General features: G+C 48.5%; 20 non-coding genes and 2 pseudogenes across 20 annotated transcripts; 17 read left to right on the top strand and 5 right to left on the bottom strand.

Moving 5' to 3' along the window:
* Nucleotides 1-1,397: 1,397 nt before the first annotated feature.
* On the bottom strand, nucleotides 1,398-1,513 carry LOC135022712 (U5 spliceosomal RNA). Its single transcript, XR_010219785.1, has one exon. It is a non-coding gene; the product is annotated as a U5 spliceosomal RNA (small nuclear RNA).
* Nucleotides 1,514-1,788: 275 nt separating this feature from the next.
* LOC135022701 (U5 spliceosomal RNA) lies at nucleotides 1,789-1,904 on the bottom strand. Its single transcript, XR_010219774.1, has one exon. It is a non-coding gene; the product is annotated as a U5 spliceosomal RNA (small nuclear RNA).
* Nucleotides 1,905-2,178: 274 nt separating this feature from the next.
* On the bottom strand, nucleotides 2,179-2,294 carry LOC135022689 (U5 spliceosomal RNA). The gene has a single exon (XR_010219762.1). It is a non-coding gene; the product is annotated as a U5 spliceosomal RNA (small nuclear RNA).
* Nucleotides 2,295-2,580: 286 nt separating this feature from the next.
* On the bottom strand, nucleotides 2,581-2,696 carry LOC135022677 (U5 spliceosomal RNA). The gene has a single exon (XR_010219750.1). It is a non-coding gene; the product is annotated as a U5 spliceosomal RNA (small nuclear RNA).
* Nucleotides 2,697-2,966: 270 nt separating this feature from the next.
* On the bottom strand, nucleotides 2,967-3,082 carry LOC135022685 (U5 spliceosomal RNA). The gene has a single exon (XR_010219758.1). It is a non-coding gene; the product is annotated as a U5 spliceosomal RNA (small nuclear RNA).
* Nucleotides 3,083-3,226: 144 nt separating this feature from the next.
* Nucleotides 3,227-3,389, top strand: LOC135022557 (U1 spliceosomal RNA). Its single transcript, XR_010219670.1, has one exon. It is a non-coding gene; the product is annotated as a U1 spliceosomal RNA (small nuclear RNA).
* A 671-nt stretch (nucleotides 3,390-4,060) lies between these two features.
* Nucleotides 4,061-4,224, top strand: LOC135022439 (U1 spliceosomal RNA). Its single transcript, XR_010219552.1, has one exon. It is a non-coding gene; the product is annotated as a U1 spliceosomal RNA (small nuclear RNA).
* Nucleotides 4,225-4,376: 152 nt separating this feature from the next.
* Nucleotides 4,377-4,539, top strand: LOC135022622 (U1 spliceosomal RNA). The gene has a single exon (XR_010219717.1). It is a non-coding gene; the product is annotated as a U1 spliceosomal RNA (small nuclear RNA).
* A 671-nt stretch (nucleotides 4,540-5,210) lies between these two features.
* On the top strand, nucleotides 5,211-5,374 carry LOC135022438 (U1 spliceosomal RNA). The gene has a single exon (XR_010219551.1). It is a non-coding gene; the product is annotated as a U1 spliceosomal RNA (small nuclear RNA).
* Nucleotides 5,375-5,526: 152 nt separating this feature from the next.
* LOC135022615 (U1 spliceosomal RNA) lies at nucleotides 5,527-5,689 on the top strand. Its single transcript, XR_010219711.1, has one exon. It is a non-coding gene; the product is annotated as a U1 spliceosomal RNA (small nuclear RNA).
* Nucleotides 5,690-6,360: 671 nt separating this feature from the next.
* On the top strand, nucleotides 6,361-6,524 carry LOC135022523 (U1 spliceosomal RNA). The gene has a single exon (XR_010219636.1). It is a non-coding gene; the product is annotated as a U1 spliceosomal RNA (small nuclear RNA).
* A 152-nt stretch (nucleotides 6,525-6,676) lies between these two features.
* Nucleotides 6,677-6,839, top strand: LOC135022575 (U1 spliceosomal RNA). Its single transcript, XR_010219687.1, has one exon. It is a non-coding gene; the product is annotated as a U1 spliceosomal RNA (small nuclear RNA).
* A 614-nt stretch (nucleotides 6,840-7,453) lies between these two features.
* On the top strand, nucleotides 7,454-7,617 carry LOC135022724 (U1 spliceosomal RNA). Its single transcript, XR_010219797.1, has one exon. It is a non-coding gene; the product is annotated as a U1 spliceosomal RNA (small nuclear RNA).
* A 152-nt stretch (nucleotides 7,618-7,769) lies between these two features.
* On the top strand, nucleotides 7,770-7,911 carry LOC135022634 (U1 spliceosomal RNA; annotated as a pseudogene).
* Nucleotides 7,912-8,603: 692 nt separating this feature from the next.
* Nucleotides 8,604-8,767, top strand: LOC135022723 (U1 spliceosomal RNA). Its single transcript, XR_010219796.1, has one exon. It is a non-coding gene; the product is annotated as a U1 spliceosomal RNA (small nuclear RNA).
* A 152-nt stretch (nucleotides 8,768-8,919) lies between these two features.
* Nucleotides 8,920-9,082, top strand: LOC135022498 (U1 spliceosomal RNA). Its single transcript, XR_010219612.1, has one exon. It is a non-coding gene; the product is annotated as a U1 spliceosomal RNA (small nuclear RNA).
* Nucleotides 9,083-9,756: 674 nt separating this feature from the next.
* Nucleotides 9,757-9,920, top strand: LOC135022410 (U1 spliceosomal RNA). The gene has a single exon (XR_010219525.1). It is a non-coding gene; the product is annotated as a U1 spliceosomal RNA (small nuclear RNA).
* A 152-nt stretch (nucleotides 9,921-10,072) lies between these two features.
* Nucleotides 10,073-10,235, top strand: LOC135022522 (U1 spliceosomal RNA). The gene has a single exon (XR_010219635.1). It is a non-coding gene; the product is annotated as a U1 spliceosomal RNA (small nuclear RNA).
* Nucleotides 10,236-10,909: 674 nt separating this feature from the next.
* Nucleotides 10,910-11,073, top strand: LOC135022470 (U1 spliceosomal RNA). The gene has a single exon (XR_010219583.1). It is a non-coding gene; the product is annotated as a U1 spliceosomal RNA (small nuclear RNA).
* Nucleotides 11,074-11,225: 152 nt separating this feature from the next.
* On the top strand, nucleotides 11,226-11,361 carry LOC135022591 (U1 spliceosomal RNA; annotated as a pseudogene).
* A 701-nt stretch (nucleotides 11,362-12,062) lies between these two features.
* Nucleotides 12,063-12,226, top strand: LOC135022637 (U1 spliceosomal RNA). Its single transcript, XR_010219728.1, has one exon. It is a non-coding gene; the product is annotated as a U1 spliceosomal RNA (small nuclear RNA).
* A 671-nt stretch (nucleotides 12,227-12,897) lies between these two features.
* LOC135022460 (U1 spliceosomal RNA) lies at nucleotides 12,898-13,061 on the top strand. Its single transcript, XR_010219573.1, has one exon. It is a non-coding gene; the product is annotated as a U1 spliceosomal RNA (small nuclear RNA).
* Nucleotides 13,062-13,154: the final 93 nt, after the last annotated feature.

Here is a 13,154-nt window from a genome sequence, read left to right as displayed (position 1 = left end):
GATTTGCATACGGTGATGTCATCCAAGCAGTGGGCCAAAGTTGGCTGGAACCCTCATCTGCATATAAAAAGAGAAAAGGGGCATGCAGGGCATGGCGGCCTTTTGCAGTGCTTGGATGACCCCTAGTTCGCATTAAACACCCCCACCCTCCTTTGGTGTGGGGCTCATGTTGGCCATGCCCCATCCCCTGAAGCATTCATGCTGATTTCTTGCAGCAGCTGGGCACTGTAACAGCTCCAGAGCTGCTCTGTAAGGCAAGTAAAAGGGTGTGGGCCCTGCAGCACCACCTGTAGTTCGCATTGTGCGTTGGAAGGCACAAAGTAAGCAGACGGGAGGAGAAGTCAGGATAGTACACAAGGGCATCCTTTTCTCTTAGTCCGTAGAGGATGCTGGGGTCACATTAAGAACCATGGGGTATAGACGGGATCCGCAAGAGACATGGGCACTTTAAGACTTTCAAAGGGTGTGAACTGGCTCCTCCCTCTATGCCCCTCCTCCAGACTCCAGTTATAGGAACTGTGCCCAGGGAGACGGACATTTCGAGGAAAGGATTTATTGTTAAACTAAGGTGAGCATCTTACCAGCTCACACCTTAAGCATGCCGCAGAACGTGGCATTCAACAGAACACAAGCCAACGGCATGAACAATTGCAGCAAAAAGCTGACCAGAACCGTAACACAACATGTGTATAACCACAAGTAATAACTGCAGACACAGTATGGACTGGGACGGGTGCCCAGCATCCTCTACGTACTAAGAGAAAAGGATTTACCGGTAGGTATTAAAATCCTATTTTCTCATACGACCTAGAGGATGCTGGGGTCACATTAAGAACCATGGGGTTATACCAAAGCTCTTGAACGGGTGGGAGAGTGCGTACGACTCTGCAGCACCGAATGACCCAACTTGAGGTTATCATCAGCCAAGGTATCAAACTTGTAAAACTTAGCAAAAGTGTTTACTAAATAGCTGCTCGGCAAAGTTGCAATGCCGAGACTCCCCGACCAGCTGCCCAGGATGAACCCACCTTTCTAGTAGAATGGGTCTTCACCTAATTCAGTAACGGCAATCCTGCCGTGGAATGAGCATGCTGATCTTACCACAGATCCAGCGCATAATGGTCTGCATGGAAGCAGGACACCCAATCATGTTGGGAGCATACAGGACAAACAGAGCCTCTGTTTTCCTAATCTTCATGAAAGATCAAATAAAGGCTCTTGTGATACTGCATGGTTTGTACTGTTTTCCATGTGCTCCCAGATCTTTCAAGCAAGTAGCATGGTCAAGAAAGTTCTGTTTGAAAAGAAACAAACATTTACTGTCATTGTTATGCAAATAAACTTACATTAAAGCTAACAAGAAAGCACACTCGTTCTGTCTTTAAACTGATAAAAGAAACCCCAATAATATGGGGCATGCAAAAATTGAGATAAAACTCAGTTTTGCTCCTCTCCACGGAAATCTTTAATAAAAGGCGAAATATTTGTTAGTTCTGAAGAGAAACCAGAGCATAACCAAGATTCCACCTGTCGCCTGAGTGCCATGCCAGCAGTTCTCATTCAGCTCAAAGTGAGCACCCAATTTGAATGAAAGAAAGCAGATTTCTCACCAGGCTTCCCCTTGCTATAAACATGGTTTGTACTCTTTTCCATGTGCTCCCAGATCTTTCAAACAATTAGTGTGGTCAAGAAAGTTCTGTTTGAAAAGAAACAAACATTTACTGTCATTTCTATGCAAATGAGCTTACATTAAAGCACACTCGTTCTATCTTTAAACCAATAAAATAAAACCCCAATAAGATGGGGCATGCAAAAATTGAGATAAAACTCAGTTTTGCTCCTCTCCACGGAAATCTTTAGTAAAAGGCGAAAGATTTGTTCGTTCTGAAGAGAAACCACAGCATGACCAAGATTCTACCTGTCGCCTGAGTGCCATGCCAGCAGTCCTCATTCAGCTCAAAGTGAGCACCCAATTTGAAAGAAAGAAAGCAGATTTCTCACCAGGCTTCCCCTTGCTATAAACATGGTTTGTACTCTTTTCCATGTGCTCCCAGATCTTTCAAGCAATTAGTATAGTCAAGAAAGTTCTGTTTGAAAAGAAACAAACATTTACTGTCATTTCTACGCAAATGAGCTTACATTAAAGCACACTCGTTCTATCTTTAAACTGATAAAAGAAACCCCAATAAGACGGGGCATGCAAAAATTGAGATAAAACTCAGTTTTGCTCCTCTCCACGGAAATCTTTAGTAAAAGGCGAAAGATTTGTTCGTTCTGAAGAGAAACCAGAGCATGACCAAGATTCCACCTGTCGCCTGAGTGCCATGCCAGCAGTCCTCATTCAGCTCAAAGTGAGCACCCAATTTGAAAGAAAGAAAGCAGATTTCTCACCAGGCTTCCCCTTGCTATAAACATGGTTTGTACTCTTTTCCATGTGCTCCCAGATCTTTCAAGCAATTAGTATGGTCAAGAAAGTTCTGCTTGAAAAGAAACAGACATTTATTGTCATTGTTATGCAAATAAACTTACATTAAAGCTAACAAGAAAGCACACTCGTTCTGTCTTTAATCCGATAAAAGAAACCCCAATAATATGGGGCATGCAAAAATTGAGATAAAACTCAGTTTTGCTCCTCTCCACGGAAATCTTTAGTAAAAGGCGAAAGATTTGTTCGTTCTGAAGAGAAACCAGAGCATGACCAAGATTCCACCTGTCGCCTGAGTGCCGTGCCAGCAGTCCTCATTCAGATCAAAGTGAGCGCCCAATTTGAAAGAAAGCAGATTTCTCACCTGTCTTCTCCTTGCTATAAGCATGGTTTGTACTGTATTCCATGTGCTCCCAGATCTTTCAAGCAAGTAGCATGGTCAAGAAAGTTCTGTTTGAAAAGAAACAAACATTTACTGTAATTTCTATGCAAATGAGCTTACATTAAAGCACACTCATTCTATCTTTAAACCGATAAAAGAAACCCCAAAAAGATGGGGCATGCAAAAATTTAGATAAAACTCGGTTTTGCTCCTCTCCACGGAAATCTTTAGTAAAAGGCGAAAGATTTGTTCGTTCTGAAGAGAAACCAGAGCATGACCAAGATTTTTATCTGAAAATATGTGTTCTCCCTGCAGTTGTTGTCCCCAGATGAGAGTTCCCTTGTGCTGCCTCAGTTGAATCTCCTTTACTTGACAGGGGGATGCTCGAGCAGCGACCCTCCCCAGCTCTAGCCCAACTCCTACTTACCTGCCAGGTGAGATACTATGATCATGAAGGTGCTTCTCCCAGGGCAAGGCTCACCCATTGCACTCTGGGTGTGCTGCTTCTGCGATTTCCCCAAATGTGGGAAACTTGACTGCATAATTTGTGTTTCCCCTGGTCGGCTCTCGTATAATTCAGATCTCTTTGTCTCAGGTCTCTCTCCAGCCTAGTTTGCTGTCTGTTTCTACTTCTCTTTTCTTGAGCCGCTCCCTTCTATGCCCTTGCGCACTATCCTGACTTCTCCCGTCTGCTTACTTCGTGCCTTCCAACGCACAATGCAAACTACAGGTAGTGCTGCAGGACCCACACCCTTTTACTTGCCTTACAGAGCGTCTCTGGAGCAGTTACAGTGCCCAGCTGCTGCAAGAAATCAGCTTGAATGCTTCAGGGGCTGGGGAATAGCCAACATGAGCCCCACACCGAAGGAGGGTGGAGGTGTGTAATGCGAACTAATGGTCATCCAAGCGCCGCAAAAGGCCGCCATGCCCTGCACGCCCCTTGTCTCTTTTCATATGCAGACGAGGGTTGAAGCCAACTTTGACCCACTGTTTGGATGACATCACCATATGCAAATCCATCTGCTGCAGGCCTTCCCCCAGTAATGCTTGCACTAGTTGTTGCATTTGGTTTGTTGTTTGGGGGTGCTTCAGTATTAGGCAGCCTTCTGCCCTCCCATGTTCATCTGAAAATATGTGTTCTCCCTGCAGTTGTTGTCCCCAGATGAGAGTTCCCTTGTGCTGCCTCAGTTGAATCTCCTTTACTTGACAGAGATGTGCCTGAGCAGCGGCCCTCCCCAGCCCTATCCCAAATCATACTTATTTTGCATAGGCGATACCATGGTCATGAAGACTGTTCTCCCAGGGTGAGGTTCATTCATTGCATTCTGGGTATGCTGACCCCTGTGATTTCCCCAAATGTGGGAAACTCGACTGCATTATTTGTGGTAGTGGGGGACTGTGTTTGTGCTTTCCTCTGGTCAGCTCTGGTAAAAATCAGATTTCTTTATCTCAGATCTTCCTCTAGCCTTGTTCTTCTTTCGAGAGTTCCCTTGTGCTGCCTCAGTTGGATCTCTTTCACTTGACAGGGGGGTGCCCGAGCAGCGACCCTCCCCAGCTCTAGCCCAACTCCTACTTACCTGCCAGGTGAGATACTATGATCATGAAGGTGCTTCTCCCAGGGCAAGGCTCACCCATTGCACTCTGGTTGTGCTGCCCCTGTGATTTCCCCAAATGTGGGAAACTTGACTGCATAATTTGTGTTTCCCTTGGTCGGCTCTCGTATAATTCAGATCTCTTTGTCTCAGGTCTCTCTCCAGCCTAGTTTGCTGTCTGTTTCCACTTCTCTTTTCTTGAGCCGCTCCCTTCTATGCCCTTGCGCACTATCCTGACTTCTCCCGTCTGCTTACTTCGTGCCTTCCAACGCACAATGCAAACTACAGGTAGTGCTGCAGGGCCCACACCCTTTTACTTGCCTTACAGAGCAGCTCGGGAGCAGTTACAGTGCCCAGCTGCTGCAAGAAATCAGCTTGAATGCTTCAGGGGCTGGGGCATAGCCAACATGAGCCCCACACCGAAGGAGGGTGGAGGTGTGTAATGCGAACTAGGGGTCATCCAAGCGCCGCAAAAGGCCGCCATGCCCTGCACGCCCCTTTTCTCTTTTCATATGCAGACGAGGGTTGAAGCCAACTTTGACCCACTGCTTGGATGGCATCACCATATGCAAATCCATCTGCTGCAGGCCTTCCCCCAGGAATGCTTGCACTAGTTGTTGCATTTGGTTTGTTGTTTGGGGGTGCTTCAGTATTAGGCAGCCTTCTGCCCTCCCATGTTCATCTGAAAATATGTGTTCTCCCTGCAGTTGTTGTCCCCAGATGAGAGTTCCCTTGTGCTGCCTCAGTTGAATCTCCTTTACTTGACAGAGATGTGCCTGAGCAGCGGCCCTCCCCAGCCCTATCCCAAATCATACTTATTTTGCATAGGAGAGACCATGGTCTTGAAGATTGTTCTCCCAGGGTGAGGTTCATTCATTGCATTCTGGGTATGCTGACCCCTGTGATTTCCCCAAATGTGGGAAACTCAACTTCATTATTTGTGGTAGTGGGGGACTGTGTTTGTGCTTTCCTCTGGTCAGCTCTGGTAAAAGTCAGATTTCTTTGTTTCAGTTCTTCCTCTAGCCTTGTTCTTCATTCGAGAGTTCCCTTGTGCTGCCTCAGTTGGATCTCCTTCACTTGACAGGGGGGTGCCCGAGCAGCGACCCTCCCCAGCTCTAGCCCAACTTCTACTTACCTGCCAGGTGAGATACTATAATCATGAAGGTGCTTCTCCCAGGGCAAGGCTCACCCATTGCACTCTGGATGTGCTGCCCCTGCGATTTCCCCAAATGTGGGAAACTTGACTGCATAATTTGTGTTTCCCCTGGTCGGCTCTCGTATAATTCAGATCTCTTTGTCTCAGGTCTCTCTCCAGCCTAGTTTGCTGTCTGTTTCCACTTCTCTTTTCTTAAGCCGCTCCATTCTATGGCCTTGCGCACTATCCTTACTTCTCCCGTCTGCTTACTTTGTGCCTTCCAATGCACAATGCAAACTACAGGTAGTGCTGCAGGGCCCACACCCTTTTACTTGCCGTACAGAGCAGCTCTGGAGCTGTTACAGTGCCCAGCTACTGCAAGAAATCAGCTTGAATGCTTCAGGGGCTGGGGCATAGCCAACATGAGCCCCACACCAAAGGAGGGTGGAGGTGTTTAATGCGAACTAGGGGTCATCCAAGCGCCGCAAAAGGCCGCCATGCCCTGCACGCCCCTTTTCTCTTTTCATATGCAGACGAGGGTTGAAGCCAACTTTGACCCACTGCTTGGATGACATCACCATATGCAAATCCATCTGCTGCAGGCCTTCCCCCAGGAATGCTTGCACTAGTTGTTGCATTTGGTTTGTTGTTTGGGGGTGCTTCAGTATTAGGCAGCCTTCTGCCCTCCCATGTTCATCTGAAAATATGTGTTCTCCCTGCAGTTGTTGTCCCCAGATGAGAGTTCCCTTATGCTGCCTCAGTTGAATCTCCTTTACTTGACAGAGATGTGCCTGAGCAGCGGCCCTCCCCAGCCCTATCCCAAATCATACTTATTTTGCATAGGAGATACCATGGTCATAAAGATTATTCTCCCAGTGTGAGGTTCATTCATTGCATTCTGGGTATGCTGACCCCTGTGATTTCCCCAAATGTGTGAAACTCGACAGCATTATTTGTGGTAGTGGGGGACTGTGTTTGTGTTTTCCTCTGGTCAGCTCAGGTAAAAGTCAGATTTCTTTGTCTCAGATCTTCCTCTAGCCTTGTTCTTCTTTCGAGAATTCCCTTGTGCTGCCTCAGTTGGATCTCCTTCACTTGACAGGGGGGTACCCGAGCAGCGACCCTCCCCAGCTCTAGCCCAACTCCTACTTACCTGCCAGGTGAGATACTATGATCACGTAGGTGCTTCTCCCAGGGCAAGGCTCACCCATTGCACTCTGGGTGTGCTGCTCCTGCGATTTCCCCAAATGTGGGAAACTTGACTGCATAATTTGTGTTTCCCCTGGTCGGCTCTCGTATAATTCAGATCTCTTTGTCTCAGGTCTCTCTCCAGCCTAGTTTGCTGTCTGTTTCCACTTCTCTATTCTTAAGTGCCTTCCAATGCACAATGCAAACTACAGGTAGTGCTGCAGGGCCCACACCCTTTTACTTGCCGTACAGAGCAGCTCTGGAGCTGTTACAGTGCCCAGCTGCTGCAAGAAATCAGCTTGAATGCTTCAGGGGCTGGGGCATAGCCAACATGAGCCCCACACCGAAGGAGGGTGGGGGTGTTTAATGCGAACTAAGGGTCATCCAAGCGCCGCAAAAGGCCGCCATGCCCTGCATACCCCTTTTCTCTTTTCATATGCAGATGAGGGTTCCAGCCAACTTTGGCCCACTGCTTGGATGACATCACCGTATGCAAATCCGTCTTCTGCAGAACTTCCCCAGGAATGCTTGTACTAGTTGTTGCATTTGGTTTGTTGTTTGGGGGTGCTTCAGTATTAGGCAGCCTTCTGCCCTCCCATGTTCATCTGAAAATATGTGTTCTCCCTGCAGTTGTTGTCCCCAGATGGGAGTTCCCTTGTGCTGCCTCAGTTGAATCTCCTTTACTTGACAGAGATGTGCCTGAGCAGCGGCCCTCCCCAGCCCTATCCCAAATCATACTTATTTTGCATAGGAGATACCATGGTCATGAAGATTGTTCTCCGAGGGTGAGGTTCATTCATTGCATTTTGGGTATGCTGACCCCTGTGATTTCCCCAAATGTGGGAAACTCGACTGCATTATTTGTGGTAGTGGGGGACTGTGTTTGTGCTTTCCTCTGGTCAGCTCTGGTAAAAGTCAGATTTCTTTGTCTCAGATTTTCCTCTAGCCTTGTTCTTCTTTCGAGAGTTCCCTTGTGCTGCCTCAGTTGGATCTCCTTCACTTGACAGGGGGGTACCCGAGCAGCAGCCCTCCCCAGCTCTAGCCCAACTCCTACTTACCTGCCAGGTGAGATACTATGATCATGAAGGTGCTTCTCCCAGGGCAAGGCTCACCCATTGCACTCTGGGTATGCTGCTCCTGCGATTTCCCCAAATGTGGGACACTTGACTGCATAATTTGTGTTTCCCCTGGTCGGCTCTCGTATAATTTAGATCTCTTTGTCTCAGGTCTCTCTCCAGCCTAGTTTGCTGCCTGTTTCCACTTCTCTTTTCTTGAGCCGCTCCCTTCTATGCCCTTGCGCACTATCCTGACTTCTCCCGTCTGCTTACTTTGTGCCTTCCAACGCACAATGCGAACTACAGGTAGTGCTGCAGGGCCCACACCCTTTTACTTGCCTTACAGAGCAGCTCTGGAGCTGTTACAGTGCCCAGCTGCTGCAAGAAATCAGCTTGAATACTTCAGGGGCTGGGGCATAGCCAACATGAGCCCCACACCGAAGGAGAATGGAGGTGTTTAATGCGAACTAGGGGTCATCCAAGCGCCGCAAAAGGCCGCCATGCCCTGCTTAACCCTTTTCTCTTTTCATATGCAGATGAGGGTTCCAGCCAACTTTGGCCCACTGCTTGGATGACATCACCGTATGCAAATCCGTCTTCTGCAGACCTTCTCCCAGGAATGCTTTTACTAGTTGTTGCATTTGGTTTGTTGTTTGGGGGTGCTTCAGTATTAGGCAGCCTTCTGCCCTCCCATGTTCATCTGAAAATATGTGTTCTCCCTGCAGTTGTTGTCCCCAGATGAGAGTTCCCTTGTGCTGCCTCAGTTGAATCTCCTTTACTTGACAGAGATGTGCCTGAGCAGCGGCCCTCCCCAGCCCTATCCCAAATCATACTTATTTTGCATAGGAGATACCATTATCATGAAGATTGTTCTCCGAGGGTGAGGTTCATTCATTGCATTTTGGGTATGCTGACCCCTGTGATTTCCCCAAATGTGGGAAACTCAACTGCATTATTTGTGGTAGTGGGGGACTGTGTTTGTGCTTTCCTCTGGCCAGCTCTGGAAAAAGTCAGATTTCTTTGTCTCAGATCTTCCTCTAGCCTTGTTCTTCTTTCGAGAGTTCCCTTGTGCTGCCTCAGTTGGATCTCTTTCACTTGACAGGGGGGTGCCCGAACAGCGACCCTCACCAGCTCTAGCCCAACTCCTACTTACCTGCCAGGTGAGATACTATGATCATGAAGGTGCTTCTCCCAGGGCAAGGCTCACCCATTGCACTCTGGGTGTGCTGCCCCTGCGATTTCCCCAAATGTGGGAAACTTGACTGCATAATTTGTGTTTCCCTTGGTCGGCTCTCGTATAAATCAGATCTCTTTGTCTCAGGTCTCTCTCCAGCCTAGTTTGCTGTCTGTTTCCACTTCTCTTTTCTTCAGCCGCTCCCTTCTATACCCTTGTGCACTATCCTGACTTCTCCTCCCGTCTGCTTACTTTGTGCCTTCCAATGCACAATGCAAACTACAGGTAGTGCTGCAGGGCCCACACCCTTTTACTTGCCTTACAGAGCAGCTCTGGAGCTGTTACAGTGCCCAGCTGTGGCAAGAAATCAGCTTGAATGCTTCAGGGGATGGGGCATGGCCAACATGAGCCCCACACCAAAGGAGGGTGGAGGTGTTTAATGCGAACTAGGGGTCATCCAAGCACCGCAAAAGGCTGCCATGCCCTGCACGCCCCTTTTCTCTTTTCATATGCAGATGAGGGTTGAAGCCAACTTTGACCCACTGCTTGGATGACATCACCGTATGCAAATCCGTCTTCTGCAGAACTTCCCCTAGGAATGCTTGCACTAGTTGTTGCATTTGGTTTGTTGTTTGGGGGTGCTTCAGTATTAGGCAGCCTTCTGCCCTCCCATGTTCATCTGAAAATATGTGTTCTCCCTGCAGTTGTTGTCCCCAGATGAGAGTTCCCTTGTGCTGCCTCAGTTAAATCTCCTTTACTTGACAGAGATGTGCATGAGCAGCGGCCCTCCCCAGCCCTATTCCAAATCATACTTATTTTGCATAGGAGATACCATGGTCATGAAGATTTTTCTCCCAGGGTGAGGTTCATTCATTGCATTTTGGGTATGCTGACCCCTGTGATTTCCCCAAATGTGGGAAACTCAACTGCATTATTTGTGGTAGTGGGGGACTGTGTTTGTGCTTACCTCTGGTCAGCTCTGGTAAAAGTCAGATTTATTTGTCTCAGATTTTCCTCTAGCCTTGTTCTTCTTTCGAGAGTTCCCTTGTGCTGCCTTAGTTGGATCTCCTTCACTTTACAGGGGGGTACCCGAGCAGCGACCCTCCCCAGCTCTAGCCCAACTCCTACTTACCTGCCAGGTGAGATACTATGATCATGAAGGTGCTTCTCCCAGGGCAAGGCTCACCCATTGCACTCTGGGTGTGCTGCTCCTGCGATTTCCCCAAATGTGGGAAACTTGACTGTATAATTTGTGTTTCCCCTGGTCGGCTCTCGTATAATTCAGATCTCTTTGTCTCAGGTCTCTCTCCAGCCTAGTTTGCTGTCTGTTTCCACTTCTCTTTTCTTGAGCCGCTCCCTTCTATGCCCTTGCGCACTATCCTGACTTCTCCTCCTGTCTGCTTACTTTGTGCCTTCCAACGCACAATGCGAACTACAGGTAGTGCTGCAGGGCCCACACCCTTTTACTTGCCTTACAGAGCAGCTCTGGAGCTGTTACAGTGCCCAGCTGCTGCAAGAAATCAGCTTGAATGCTTCAGGGGCTGGGGCATAGCCAACATGAGCCCCACACCAAAGGAGGGTGGAGGTGTTTAATGCAAACTAGGGGTCAGCCAAGCGCCGCAAAAGGCCACCATGCCCTGCACGCCTCTTTTCTCTTTTCATATGCAGACGAGGGTTGAAGCCAACTTTGACCCACTGCTTGGATGACATCACCATATGCAAATCCATCTGCGGCAGGCCTTCCCCCAGGAATGCTTGCACTAGTTGTTGCATTTGGTTTGTTGTTTGGGGGTGCTTCAGTATTAGGCAGTCTTCTGCCCTCCCATGTTCATCTGAAAATATATGTTCTCCCTGCAGTTGTTGTCCCAAGATGAGAGTTCCCTTGTGCTGCCTCAGTTGAATCTCCTTTACTTGACAGAGATGTGCATGAGCAGCGGCCCTCCCCAGCCCTATTCCAAATCATACTTATTTTGCATAGGAGATACCATGGTCATGAAGATTTTTCTCCCAGGGTGAGGTTCATTCATTGCATTTTGGGTATGCTGACCCCTGTGATTTCCCCAAATGTGGGAAACTTGACTGCATTATTTGTGGTAGTGGGAGACTGTGTTTGTGCTTTCCTCTGGTCAGCTCTGGTAAAAGTCAGATTTCTTTGTCTCAGATCTTCCTCTAGCCTTGTTCTTCTTTCGAGAGTTCCCTGGTGCTGCCTCAGTTGGATCTCCTTCACTTCACAGGGGGGAACCCGAGCAGCGACACTCCCCAGCTCTAGCCCAACTCCTACTTACCTGCCAGGTGAGATACTATGATCATGAAGGTGCTTCTCCCAGGGCAAGGCTCAACCATTGCACTCTGGATGTGCTGCTCCTGCGATTTCCCCAAATGTGGGAAACTTGACTGCATAATTTGTGTTTCCCCTCGTCGGCTCTCGTATAATTCAGATCTCTTTGTCTCAGGTCTCTCTCCAGCCTAGTTTGCTGTCTGTTTCCACTTCTCTTTTCTTGAGCCGCTCCCTTCTATGCCCTTGCGCACTATCCTGACTTCTCCTCCTGTCTGCTTACTTTGTGCCTTCCAACGCACAATGCGAACTACAGGTAGTGCTGCAGGGCCCACACCCTTTTACTTGCCTTACAGAGCAGCTCTGGAGCTGTTACAGTGCCCAGCTGCTGCAAGAAATCAGCTTGAATGCTTCAGGGGCTGGGGCATAGCCAACATGAGCCCCACACCAAAGGAGGGTGGAGGTGTTTAATGCAAACTAGGGGTCAGCCAAGCGCCGCAAAAGGCCACCATGCCCTGCACGCCCCTTTTCTCTTTTCATATGCAGACGAGGGTTGAAGCCAACTTTGACCCACTGCTTGGATGACATCACCATATGCAAATCCATCTGCGGCAGGCCTTCCCCCAGGAATGCTTGCACTAGTTGTTGCATTTGGTTTGTTGTTTGGGGGTGCTTCAGTATTAGGCAGTCTTCTGCCCTCCCATGTTCATCTGAAAATATATGTTCTCCCTGCAGTTGTTGTCCCAAGATGAGAGTTCCCTTGTGCTGCCTCAGTTGAATCTCCTTTACTTGACAGAGATGTGCCTGAGCAGCGGCCCTCCCCAGCCCTATCCCAAATCATACTTATTTTGCATAGGAGAGACCATGGTCTTGAAGATTGTTCTCCCAGGGTGAGGTTCATTCATTGCATTCTGGGTATGCTGACCCCTGTGATTTCCCCAAATGTGGGAAACTTGACTGCATAATTTGTGTTTCCCTTGGTCGGCTCTCGTATAATTCAGATCTCTTTGTCTCAGGTCTCTCTCCAGCCTAGTTTGCTGTCTGTTTCCACTTCTCTTTTCTTGAGCCGCTCCCTTCTATGCCCTTGCGCACTATCCTGACTTCTCCCGTCTGCTTACTTCGTGCCTTCCAACGCACAATGCGAACTACAGGTAGTGCTGCAGGGCCCACACCCTTTTACTTGCCTTGCAGAGTAGCTCTGGAGCAGTTACAGTGCCCAGCTGCTGCAAGAAATCAGCTTGAATGCTTCAGGGGCTGGGGCATAGCCAACATGAGCCCCACACCGAAGGAGGGTGGAGGTGTGTAATGCGAACTAGGGGTCATCCAAGCACTGCAAAAGGCCGCCATGCCCTGCACGCCCCTTTTCTCTTTTCATATGCAGACGAGGGTTGAAGCCAACTTTGACCCACTGCTTGGATGACATCACCATATGCAAATCCATCTGCTGCAGGCCTTCCCCCAGGAATGCTTGCACTAGTTGTTGCATTTGGTTTGTTGTTTGGGGGTGCTTCAGTATTAGGCAGCCTTCTGCCCTCACATGTTCATCTGAAAATATGTGTTCTCCCTGCAGTTATTGTCCCCAGATGAGAGTTCCCTTGTGCTGCCTCAGTTGAATCTCCTTTACTTGACAGAGATGTGCCTGAGCAGCGGCCCTCCCCAGCCCTATCCCAAATCATACTTATTTTGCATAGGCGATACCATGGTCATGAAGATTGTTCTCCCAAGGTGAGGTTCATTCATTGCATTCTGGGTATGCTGACCCCTGTGATTTCCCCAAATGTGGGAAACTCGACTGCATTATTTGTGGTAGTGGGGGACTGTGTTTGTGCTTTCCTCTGGTCAGCTCTGGAAAAAGTCAGATTTCTTTGTCTCAGATCTTCCTCTAGCCTTGTTCTTCTTTCGAGAGTTCCCTTGTGCTGCCTCAGTTGGAT

Source organism: Pseudophryne corroboree, unplaced genomic scaffold, assembly GCF_028390025.1.
Source record: "Pseudophryne corroboree isolate aPseCor3 unplaced genomic scaffold, aPseCor3.hap2 scaffold_388, whole genome shotgun sequence".
Classification (NCBI taxonomy): domain Eukaryota; kingdom Metazoa; phylum Chordata; class Amphibia; order Anura; family Myobatrachidae; genus Pseudophryne; species Pseudophryne corroboree.
This window is presented reverse-complemented; position numbering and strand designations above follow the sequence as displayed.